We start from the raw sequence: 13,113 nt of genomic DNA on the forward strand, positions 1-13,113 counted from the left end.
TTAGAGGTTGAAAGCAGTAATATAAATATGCTTAAGAACGGACCTAATAACTACTTCACATCAAGTCCACGATTTACATTATTTGTGCATTCTTAGTCACAATGACAATTTGCAGTTTATTTTCTTTGAATTAACTGTGTGTCTTCTAACTTTTACCACACTTATCTTAGAGTCTCTTATATCTTACACTATCACAAACAGCATCAAATAGACCCATTGGTCTGTTGCTGTTTGAATTTTTTTCTATGAAGATGTGCCATGAAGGCTATTATGTTGGAGAGAATGCAGTACCTCCCTCCCCACAGACAGTACGAATGTAAACAAGCCTTCCTTCAGTGAGTGTACATATAAACAATAAACAGTGAAAGTAAATAAAAACAGGTGTCATAGTAATGATTATAAATTCTTCCTCATACAATTATTTGTAATACGTAACACTAGAGCCAATTTGAATGAAAACATAAACTGTATCATCTAATAATGTTAAATAAATTAAAGCACATTTATAGGAACTACATTAACTAGTACAATATAGTACTGTATAAGTAGTATTTATATTTATTTATTTTGCTTTGTTGCTGTCTCCCGCATTAGCAAGGTAACGCAAGGAAACGGACGAAAGAAATGGCCCAGCCCACCCACATACACATGTATATACATACACGTCCACACACACAAATATACATACCTATACATCTCAAATGTATACATATATATACACACAGACACATACATATATACACATGTATATAATTCATACTGGCTGCCTTTATTCGTTCCCATAGCCACCCCGCCACACATGCAATAAAAACCCCCTCCCCCTTATGTGTGCAACGTAGCGCTAGGAAAGGACAACAAAGGCCACATTTGTTCACACTCAGTCTCTAGCTGTCATGTAATGATGAACCGAAACCACAGCTCCCTTTCCACATCCAGGCCCCACAGAACTTTCCATGGTTTAGCCCAGATGTTTCACATGCCCTGGTTCAATCCACTGACAGCACGTTGACCCCGGTATACCACATCGTTCCAATTCACTCTACTCCTTGCACGCCTTTCACCCTCCTGCATGTTTAGGCCCCGATCACTCAAGATCTTTTTCACTCCATCTTTCCACCTCCAATTTGGTCTCCCACTTCTCCTCGTTCCCTCCACCTCTGACACATATATCCTCTTGGTCAATGTTTCCTTACTCATTCTCTCCATGTGACCAAACCATTTCAAAACACCCTCTTCTGCTCTCTCAACCACACTCTTTTTATTACCACACATCTCTCTTACCCTATTATTACTTACTCAATCAAACCACCTTACACCACATATTGTCCTCAAACATCTCATTTCCAGCACATCCCCCCCTCCTCCACACAACTCTATCTATAGCCCATGCCTCGCAACCATATAACATTGTTGGAATAACTATTCCTTCAAACATACCCATTTTTGCTTTCCGAGATAATTTTCTTGACTTCCACACATTCTTCAATGCTCCCAGAACTTTCGCCCCCTCCACCACCCTATGATTCACTTCCGCTTCCATGGTTCCATCCACTGCCAAATCCACTCCCAGATATCTAACACACTTCACTTCCTCCAGTTTTTCTCCATTCAAACTTACCTCCCAGTTGACTTGTCCCTCAACCCTACTGTACCTAATAACCTTGCTCTTATTCACATTTACTCTCAGCTTTCTTCTTTCACAAACTTTACCAAACTCAGTCACCAGTTTCTGCAGTTTCCCACACGAATCAGCCACCAGCGCTGTATCATCAGCGAACAACAACTGACTCACTTCCCAAGCTCTCTCATCCACAATAGACTGCATACTTGCCCCTCTTTCCAAAACTCTTGCATTCACCTCCCTAACAACCCCATCCATAAACAAATTAAACAACCATGGAGACATCACACATCCCTGCCGCAAACCTACATTCACTGAGAACCAATCACTTTCCTCTCTTCCTACACGTACACATTCCTTACGTCCTTGATAAAAACTTTTCACTGCTTCTAACAACTTGCCTCCCACACCATATATTCTTAATACCTTCCACAGAGCATCTCTATCAACTCTATCATATGCCTTCTTCAGATCCATAAATGCTACATACAAATCCATTTGCTTTTCTAAGTATTTCTCACATACATTCTTCAAAGCAAACACCTGATCCACACATCCTCTACCACATCTGAAACCACACTGCTCTTCCCCAATCTGATGCTCTGTACATGCCTTCACCTTCTTAATCAGTACCCTCCCATATAATTTCCCAGGAATACTCAACAAACTTATACCTCTGTAATTTGAGCACTCACTTCTATCCCCTTTGCCTTTGTACAGTGGCACTATGCAAGCATTCCGCCAATCCTCAGGCACCTCACCATGAGTCATACATACACTAAATAACCTTACCAACCAGTCAACAATACAGTCACCCCCTTTTTTAATAAATTCCACAGCAATACCATCCAAACCCGTTGCCTTGTTGGCTTTCATCTTCCGCAAAGCTTTTACTACCTCTTCTCTGTTCACCAAATCATTCTCCCCAACCCTGTCACTTTGCACACCACCTCTATCAAAACACCCTATATCTGCCACCTTATCATCAAACACATTCAACAAACCTTCAAAATACTCACTCCATCTCCTTCTCACATCACCACTACTTGTTATCACCTCCCCATTAGCCCCTTCACTGAAGTTTCCATTGATTCCCTTGTCTTACGTACATTATTTACCTCCTTCCAAAACATCTTTTTATTCTCCCTAAAATTTAATGATACCCTCTCACCCCACCTCTCATTTGCCCTCTTTTTCACCTCTTGCACTAACAATCTTACTTCTTCATCCCACCACTCACTACACTTTCTAATCTGCCCACCTCCCACGCTTCTCATGCCACAAGCTTCTTTTGCACAAGCCATCACTGCTTCCCTAAATACATCCCATTCCTCCCCCCACTCCCCTTATGTCCTTTGTTCTCACCTTTTTCCATTCTGTACCCATTCTCTCCTGGTACTTCCTCACACAAGTCTTCCTCCCAAGCTCACTTACTCTCACCACTCTCTTCACCCCAACATTCTCTCTCCTTTTCTGAAAACCTCTACAAATCTTCACCTTTGCCTCCACAAGATAATGATCAGACATCCCTCCAGTTGCACCTCTCAGCACATTAACATCCAAAAGTCTCTCTTTTGCACACGTATCAATTAACACAGAATCCAATAACACTCTCTGGCCATCTCTCCTACTTACATACGTATACTTATGTATATCTCTCTTTTTAAACCAGGTATTCCCAATCACCAGTCCTTTTTCAGCACATAAATCTACAAGCTCTTCACCATTTCCATTTACAATACTGAACACGCCATGTACACCAATTATTCCCTCAACTGCCACATTACTCACCTTTACATTTAAATCACCCATCACTATAACCCAGTCTCGTGCATCAAAACTACTAACACACTCACTCAGCTGCTCCCAAAACACTTGCCTCTCATGATCTTTCTTCTCATGCCCAGGTGCATATGCACCAATAATCACCCATCTCTTCCATCCACTTTCAGTTTTACCCATATCAATCTAGAGTTTACTTTCTTACAGTCTATCACATACTCCCACCACTCCTGTTTCAGGAGTAGTGCTACTCCTTCCCTTGCTCTTGTCCTCTCACTAACCCCTGACTTTACTCCCAAGACATTCCCAAACCACTCTTCTCCTTTACCCTTGAGCTTTGTTTCACTCAGCCAAAACATCCAGGTTCCTTTCTTCAAACATACAACCTACCTCTCCTTTTTTCTTATCTTGGTTACATTCACACACATTTAAACACCCCAATCTGAGCCTTTGAGGAGGACGAGCACTCCCTGCGTTACTCCTTCCTCTGTTTCCCCTTTTAGAAAGTTAAAATACAAGGAGGGGAGGGTTTCCAGCCCCCCTGCTCCCATCCCCTTTAGGCGCCTTCTACGACACGTGAGAAATGTGTGGGAAGTATTCTTTCTTCCTATCCCCAGGGATAAAAGTAGTATAAGTAGTACACTCACTAAAGTTAAATCAAAGAATGTATAAGTAGTACACTCACTAAAGTTAAATCAAAGAATATGCAAATTGTACTGCCATTTAGATAACTAGGAGGTATCCTATGCCTTTCTGGATATCTTCTGGAAGCAACTAGTTGCTCACTGAGAGAAGGTACTTTATTAGGAGAATTTTGGAACTGCCCTAAAGCCTCTGAAATTGAAGGACTTGCATTTTCTTTTTCATGTATTTGAGGCTCTATTTCCTGCATTATAGGATACACATCTGGAAGCCAATTAGGAATAGGATTTAAATGCAAATTATTGGTTTCATTATTTGCAATTTCATCCACTAAGCATTATCAGGGACTATGTCATCATTTACTTTTTCATGACATTTCATTTCAACAAATGGTCTGTCTTTTCCATACAAAACCATAACTATCTTCTACTAAGTAATGCCTTTCTCCAAGCACTTTCTTCATTTTACCTGTCAGCCATTTTTCATCTTTATAATTTCTTACTGACATTGAATCATCCACTTTCAACACATGACAGTCACGTGAAAAACCTTGGTTCACCATGGATTCTTGTTTTACTTCCACTTCCTTCATGAAGGATGGAAATATTAAATCTAAACAACTGCACACTTTCCTTCCCATCAGCAGCACAGATGGGACGATTCCTGTTGTAGAATGTGGAGTGGTGCAATAGGAAAAGAGGTATCTTCTTAGGACAGTCTCAGCATCTTGCTTCAGTGCTTAAGCCTGACATGAAGCTGACTTAAGAGCTTGAACTATTCTTTCTGCTTGACCTTTTATAGGAGGTTATATGCTGAGGATGTACAATGCAGTGCACTGTTTATTAAGCAGAAATCAGCAAACTCCTTTGAAGTAAATTGGGCCATAATCTGTGACTAGAATGTAATCCGTGTCAACTGGAAACTTCATGGAGAACCTTTACAGCAGCATCAGCCGTAATGTTCTTCTGAACTACTTCACGATACTTAATGGAAGTACCTACAAGGACAAAGTACATCCTACCAGAGACTGGACCTGCAAAATCAGCAAGAAGTCTTGAGCAAGGTTGTGATGGAAAATCCTACAGATGAACTTGTGCAGAAGGTGGATCTGCCCTCTTGGACTGACATACTTGACATGAAAAAGGAACTCCTATTTGCTTATCCAGATTGGACCACCATACACTGGACTTTTAAGTATGCCTCCATTTTTGTTATGCCTCAGCAAGTTTCATGTGGTTCTCGAGGTATGTCTCCTTGCAGTGTATTGGGAATTATGACACAAGGTCCCCAAAGAACACACCCTTGTTCAATGCTGATTTCATTTCAATGCTGTAGGAAAAGTCATACACTTGACCATCTACAATGAGTATATTTCAAAACTTTGGATAATATTGGATCTATGGCAGTTTTCTTCTTGATCATTTGATGTGTTACAGGTTAGAGGATATCTGTTTCAAAGAAGTAGCAAATTACAGCTCACTGTCACAGTCCACTTCTGTAGCCAAAAGAACTCTTGCATCAACATAAACAGTTGTGTTTCTGTATTCAATCTTGAAGTTCTATAAAGCTAACATTAGTGCCCATATCTACAGTCTGGCAGATGCATGTGGTGGAACAGGTTTCTCAGGGCTGAACAAGGAAACCAATGGGCAGTGATCTGTAATCTACGTGAATTGCTAGCCATAAAGGAACTGTCTGAAGTTTTGAATACCATATGCAATACTGGGCTTCTTTATCCAACTGAGAGTAGTTTTTCTGAGCACCTGTTAATAAACATGAAGCAGAACCAACTGGTTGGTAACATCCATCAATCATATGTAACAATAGAGCACCAATATCATATGGAGAAGCATCACATGAACGGAACAATGGTAAAGGCATTGTAGTGAACAAGAGTATCTGAATGTAGCAGTAACATTTTTGCCTTAGAGAAAGCTTCATCCTCTACTTTTGTCTAAACCCATTTAATACCCTTCTTTCACAACCTATTTAGGGGAGCAAGTGATTTTTCAGAAATATGAAATAGAACATTAACAGGCTTAGGAAGGATTTTAAGGCTGTTCCATCTTTAGGGGGTGGAGCTTGACTGATGGCAAGGAGTTTATATTCAGTGGGATCATGGCCCATATCACATATTCTATGACTATGTGACAACATTCTGCTCAAATTTGCATTTGTCCTTATTTAGCCTGACACCTGCCTGACTTTTGCAACCTTTGCAGAACTTACAGAGTATCCAGGAGATCCTTCATGTCTTTTCCTGTAATTAGGATATCATCTAAGTAACATATAAACTTTAGTGTGTCAGAAAGTAGAGAATCTATTATTCTATGAAAAATAGCTGGGCCAGAGTGAATACCACGAGGCAATATCTTAAAACACAAAACGTTCAATGGAAGTATTGATAACGAGGTATTTATAAGATTCAGTCACAACAGGAATCTGATGGTATGCTTGCAAAATGTCCAATACACTTAATACAGAACAACAACTCAAAGCTGAAAGTAAATCTTCAACCTTTGGAATAGGGTACTTTACTACATCTGCACACTTGTTGCAAGTTATACTAAAATCACTACACACTCTGACTTTACCTAAAGCTTTTTTATCCACAGATACAAAGGGAGCAGCACCTAATGGGGGTCATGAAACTCTTTCAGTTTCTCCATCACTTTCATTTTCAGTAACTCCTTTATTCCTCTGGACTGAAAGACATTTGGAATTGGTCTAGCTTTTTGAGATTTTGAATTTTCAGAAACTGTGAGTTCAACTTCTGGATTTTCATAAGATCCTTGGTCATCTTTAAACAATTCACTGTAGTTTTCCAAAATAGTGGAAATATCTGGGATATCTTTAGTAGCATGAAGATTATTTACAGAAAACACATCTTTTCCATCAGGTACCAATATGAACAACCAGTTTCTCCCTAGCAAAGCACATGTACCTACTGGCATTATCATTTGGGGAAATTTAAATTGCTTCTCTTTGTAATGAATCTCCACTTCTATTTCACCTAACACTTTAAGATTTTCACCAGTATAAATGAGAAGACATACTTTGGATGGCTTTAATGGTAACCTAGAAAAATATTTCTCATACCAATCCCTAGGGCCAAAAAAAAATGGCACAACCTGTATGTAACTGAAAGGTAACATCATTTTTTTCAAGCCTAAAGGAAACATTAATTGGAGCATTTGCAGTGGTACTGGTATATACAGAATTTACAATATGTATCTTGAAGTTGTTGCACATCTTTATCTCATTGTTTTCAACTCTTATGTTGTGCATATTCTACCTGATACATGCAGCAGTACTTGTTGTGTTGAAGGCTTGACCTGAAAATTTTCCTTCCCTAATAGTGGAGTATTTATGCTGCTTGAGAATAACTTCTGCACAGCACAGCTGTGGCGACTTTCATAAGTGCTGGACTTGATGTACCAATGCTTCTTCATCACTGTCCCCTGTTTGAACTTGGTGAACAGGCACATTTTGATTCCAGAACTGCTGCATTTCAATACCAACAACTTCATGAGCTTGAACTACTTGTAGATGTTCTTCAAATGATCTTTTGAGGGTAATCAGCTTCTTTTGGGTCTCAGCACTACTGATCCCACTTACAAACTGATCTCTCTTTGCTCTCGACAGGAACTGGCCAAAATTACATGCAGCCTGTGTCTTATCACTGTAACCTGCAATGGACTCATTTGCATCATAAATGCATGTGGAATTTATATGTTTCAGCAATGTGAAGACTCTTGAGCTGGTAATGGTCTGTCAGTAACTTAATTAGTGTTCATCAAGTTTATTCCTTGGGTAATTTTGGACTGCATAAATCTTTCATCAACTTACAGGTAATCCTACCAGGAAATTATCAGGACATCAACTTTTCTTTTATTAGCAACTTAAATGGTGGCATAATTGGCATCAGCCAGATAAGTGCCAATCTAATTTGTAAAAAATATTGCTCTAATCTCATGATAACCACTGAAATCCTCTGTGGAATGATCAAAAGCATAAATATGGCCAAGCAAGCCCTGAACCACCATTTTGGGACAGCACAGAAATTGAGAATCAAGCTGATTCTTCTAACTCACCTTTTTACCTCACCTTTTTACTTTAATTCACAATCTGAAAATGATTTTGGTAGTGCTGTAAGCCTTACTGTAAAAAGCAATCCCATCCCCATGCCAATATCCTGTGCTACATCAGCTTCTGAAAGCTATTATGTTGGAAGGATTAAGACACCAACTTCTAGTTCCCAATTTTCTATATACCCACATATGTTGGAGGGATTAAGGCACCAACTTCTAGTTCCCAGTTTTCTATATCCCCACACACAGATTATCAATATCAATAAGCCTCCCTACAGTGAGATTACATATAAACAATAAACAGTGAAATGAAATAAGTAAGTTGTTACAGTAACAATAAACAGAGAAGAGGTAGTCAAAGCTTTGTGGAAGATGAAAGCCGGCAAGGCAGCGGGTTTGGATGCTATTGCAGTGAACTTTAATAAAAATGGGGGTGACTGTTGTTGACTGGTTGGTGAGAATATTTGGTGTATGTATGGTTCACGGTGAAGTGCCTGAGAATTGGCGGAATGCATGCATAGTGCCATTGTATAACGGCAAAGGGAATAAAGGTGAGTGTTCAAATTACAGAGGTACAAGTTTGTTGAGTATTTCTGGGAAATTATATGGGAGGGTATTGATTGAGAGGGTGAAGGCATGTACAGAGCATCAGACTGGGGAAGAGCAGTGTGGTTTCAGAAGTGGTAGAGGATGTGTGGATCAGGTGTTTGCTTTGAAGAATGTATGTGAGAAATACTTAGAAAAACAAATGGATTTGTGTGTAGTATTTATGGATCTGGAGAAGGCATACAATAGGGGTTGATAGAGATGCTCTGTGGAAGGAATTAAGAGTATATGGTGTGGGAGGTAAGTTGCTAGAAGCAGCAAAAAGTTTTTATCGAGGATGTAAGGCATGTGTACGAGTAGGAAGAGAGGAAAGTGAATGGTTCCTAGTAAATGTTGGTTTGCAGCAGGGGTGCATGGTCTCCATGGTTGTTTAATTTGTTTATGGATGGAGTTGTTAGGGAGGTGAATGCAAGAGTTTGGGAGGGAGGGGCAAGTATGCAGTCTGTTGTGGATGAGAGGGCTTGGGAAGTGAGTCAGTTGTCTGTTGATGATACAGCGCTGTGGTTAATTCAAGTGAGAAATTACAGAAGCTGGTGACTGAGTTTGGTAAAGTGTGTGAAGGAAGAAAGCTGACACTAAATGTGAATAAGAGCAAGGTTATTAGGTACAGTAGGGTTGAGGGACAAGTCAATTGGGAGGTAAGTTTGAATGGAGAAAAACTGGAGGAAGTGAAGTATTTTAGATATCTGGGAGTGGATTTGGCAGCGAATGGAACCATGGAAGCAGAAGTGAGTTACAGGGTGGGGGAGGGGGCGAAAGATTCTGGGACCATTGAAGAATATGTGGAAGGTGAGAATGTTATCTCGGAGAGCAAAAATGTGGTTCCAACAATGTTATATGGTTGCAAGGCCTGGGCTATAGTTAGGGTTGTGCAGAGGAGGGTGGATGTATTGGAAATGAAATGTTTGAGGACAGTATGTGGTGTGAGGTTGTTTGATCAAGTAAGTAATGAAAGAGTGAGAGAGAGAGGTGTGGTAATAATAAGAGTGCAGTTGAGAGAGCAGAGGATGTATTGAAGTGGTTTGGTCACATGGAGAGAATGAGTGAGGAAAGATTGACAAAGAGGATATATGTGTCAGAGGTGGAGGGAACGAGGAGAAGTGGGAGACCAAATTGGAGGTGGAGAGATGGAGTGAAAAAGATTTCTGAGCGATCTGGGCCTGAACATACAGGAGGGTGAAAGGCATGCAAGGAATAGAGTGAATTGGAACGATGTGGTATACTGGGGTCGACATGCTGTCAACAGATTGAACCAGGGCATGTGAAGTGTCTAGGTTAAACCATGAAAAGTTTTGTTGGGCCTGGATGTGGAAAGGGAGCTGTGGTTTTTGTGCATTACACATGACAGCTAGAGACTGAGTGTGAACGAATGTGGCCTTTGTTGTCTTTTCCTAGCACTACCTGACACGCACGTGGGGGAGGAAGTTGCCATTTCGTGTGTGGCAGGGTGGCGACGTGAATGGATGAAGTCAGCAAGTATGAATATGTACATGTTTATATATGTATATGTAAATAAAGTGCGTAAGACAAGGGAGCAAATGGGAACTTCAGTGAAGGGAGCAAATGGGGAGGTGATAACAAGTAGTGGTGATGTGAGGAGATGGAGTGAGTATTTTGAAGGTTTGTTGAATGTGTTTGATGATAGAGTGGCAGATATAGGGTGTTTTGGTCAAGGTGGTGTGCAAAGTGAGAGGGTTAGGGAAAATGATTTGGTAAACAGAGAAGAGGTAGTAAAAGCTTTGTGGAAGATTAAAGCTGGCAAGGCAGCAGGTTTGGATGGTATTGCGGTGGAATTTATTAAAAAAGGGGGTGACTGTATTATTGACTGGTTGGTAAGGTTATTTAATGTATGTATGATTCATGGGGTGACTGTATTGTTGACTGGTTGGTAAGGCTATTTAATGTATGTATGATTCATGGTGAGGTGCCTGAGGATTGGCGGAATGCTTGCATAGTGCCATTGTACAAAGGCAAAGGGGATAAAAGTGAGTGCTCAAATTACAGAGGTATAAGTTTGCTGAATATTCCCGGGAAATTATATGGGAGGCTATTAACTGAGAGGGCGAAGGCATGTACAGAGCATCAGATTGGGGAAGAGCAGTGTGGTTTCAGAAGTGGTAGAGGATGTGTGGATCAGGTGTTTGAAGAATGTATGTGAGAAATACTTACAAAAGCAAATGGATTTGTATGTAGCATTTATGGATCTGGAGAAGGTATATGACAGAGTTGATAGAGACGCTCTATGGAAGGTATTAAGAATATATGGTGTGGGAGGCAAGTTGTTAGAAGCAGTGAAAAGTTTTTATCGAGAATGTAAGGCATGTGTACGTGTAGGAAGAGAGGAAGTGATTGGTTCTCAGTGAATGTAGGTTTGCGGCAGGGGTGTGTGATGTCTCCATTGTTGTTTAATTTGTTTATGGATGGGGTTGTTAGGGAGGTGAATGCAAGAGTTTTGGAAAGAGGGGCAAGTATGCAGTCTGTTGTGGATGAGAGAGCTTGGGAAGTGAGTCAGTTGTTGTTCGCTGATGATACAGTGCTGGTGGCTGATTCATGTGAGAAACTGCAGAAGCTGGTGACTGAGTTTGGTAAAGTGTGTGAAAGAGGAAAGCTGAGAGCAAATATGAATAAGAGCAAGGTTATTAGGTACAGTAGGGTTGAGGGACTAGTCAACTGGGAGGTAAGTTTGAATGGAGAAAAACTGGAGGAAGTGATGTGTTTTAGATATCTAGGAGTGGATTTGGCAGCGGATGGAACCATAAAAGCGGACATGAATCATAGGGTGCGGGAGGGGGCGAAAGTTCTGGGAGCGTTGAAGAATGTGTGGAAGGCAAGAACATTATCTCGGAAAGCAAATATGGGTATGTTTGAAGGAATAGTTATTCCAACAATGTTATATGGTTGTGAGGCGTAGGCTATGGATAGAGTTGTGCGGAGGAGGTTGGATGTGCTAGAAATGAGTTGTTTGAGGACAATACGTGGTGTGAGGCGGTTTAATCGAGTAAGTAATAATATGGCAAGAGAGATGTATGGTAATAAAAAGAGTGTGGTTGAGAGAGCAGGAGAGTGTTTTGAAATGGTTTGGTCACATGGAGAGAATGAGTAAGGAAAGATTGACAAAGAGGATACACGTGTCAGAGGTGGAGGGAATGAGGAGAAGTGGGAGACCAAATTGGAGGTGGAAAGATGGAGTGAAAAATATTTTGAGCGATCGGGCCCTGAACATGCAGGAGGGTGAAAGGCGTGCAAGGAATAGAGTGAATTGGAACGATTTGGTATACCGGGGTCGATGTGCTCTCAATGGATTGAACCAGGGCATGTGAAGCGTCTCGGTAAACCATGGAAAGTTCTGTGGAGCCTGGATGTGGAAAGGGAGCTGTGGTTTTGATGCATTATTACATGACAGCTGGAGACTGAGTGTGAACGAATGTGGCCTTTGTTGTCTTTTCCTTGCGCTACCTCGTGCATATAAGGGGGGAGGGGGTTGTTATTTCATGTGTGTCGGGGTGGGGATGGGAATGAATAAAGGCAGACATTATGAATTATGTACATGTGTATATATGTATATGTCTGTGTGTGTATATATATGTATACGTTGAGATGTATAGGTATGTATATTTGCTTGTGTGGATGTGTATGTTGGTGGGTTGGGCCATTTTTTCTTCTGTTTCCTTGCGCTACCTCGCTAACGCGGGAGACAGCACCAAAGCAAAATAAATAAATAAAAATAAATAAATGATTCATGGTGAGGTGCCTGAGGATTGGCGGAATGCGTGCATAGTGCCATTGTACAAAGGCAAAGGGGATAAGAGTGAGTGCTCAAATTTCAGAGGTATAAGTTTGTTGAGTATTTCTGGTAAATTATATGGGAGGGTATTGATTGAGAGGGTGAAGGCATGTACAGAGTATCAGATTGGGGAAGAGCAGTGTGGTTTCAGAAGTGGTAGAGGATGTGTGGATCAGGTGTTTGCTTTGAAGAATGTATGTGAGAAATACTTAGAAAAGCAAATGGATTTGTATGTAGCATTTATGGATCTGGAGAAGGCATATGATAGAGTTGATAGAGATGCTCTGTGGAAGGTATTAAGAATATATGGTGTGGGAGGCAAGTTGTTAGAAGCAGTGAAAAGTTTTTATCGAGGATGTAAGGCATGTGTACATGTAGGAAGAGAGGAAAGTGATTGGTTCTCAGTGAATGTAGGTTTGTGGCAGGGGTGTGTGATGTCTCCATGGTTGTTTAATTTGTTTATGGATGGGGTTGTTAGGGAGGTGAATGCAAGAGTTTTGGAAAGAGGGGCAAGTATGAAGTCTGTTGTGGATGAGAGAGCTTGGGAAGTGAGTCAGTTGTTGTTCGCTGATGATACAGCGCCGGTG

General features: G+C 40.7%; 1 protein-coding gene across 6 annotated transcripts in view; it reads right to left on the bottom strand.

Moving 5' to 3' along the window:
* LOC139749634 (uncharacterized) overlaps window positions 1-13,113 on the bottom strand; it is a 230,043-nt gene that overhangs the window by 52,743 nt on the left and 164,187 nt on the right. The window lies entirely within an intron of this gene.

The sequence above is a fragment of the Panulirus ornatus genome, chromosome 7 (assembly GCF_036320965.1).
Source record: "Panulirus ornatus isolate Po-2019 chromosome 7, ASM3632096v1, whole genome shotgun sequence".
In the NCBI taxonomy this organism is placed as follows: Eukaryota; Metazoa; Arthropoda; class Malacostraca; order Decapoda; family Palinuridae; genus Panulirus; species Panulirus ornatus.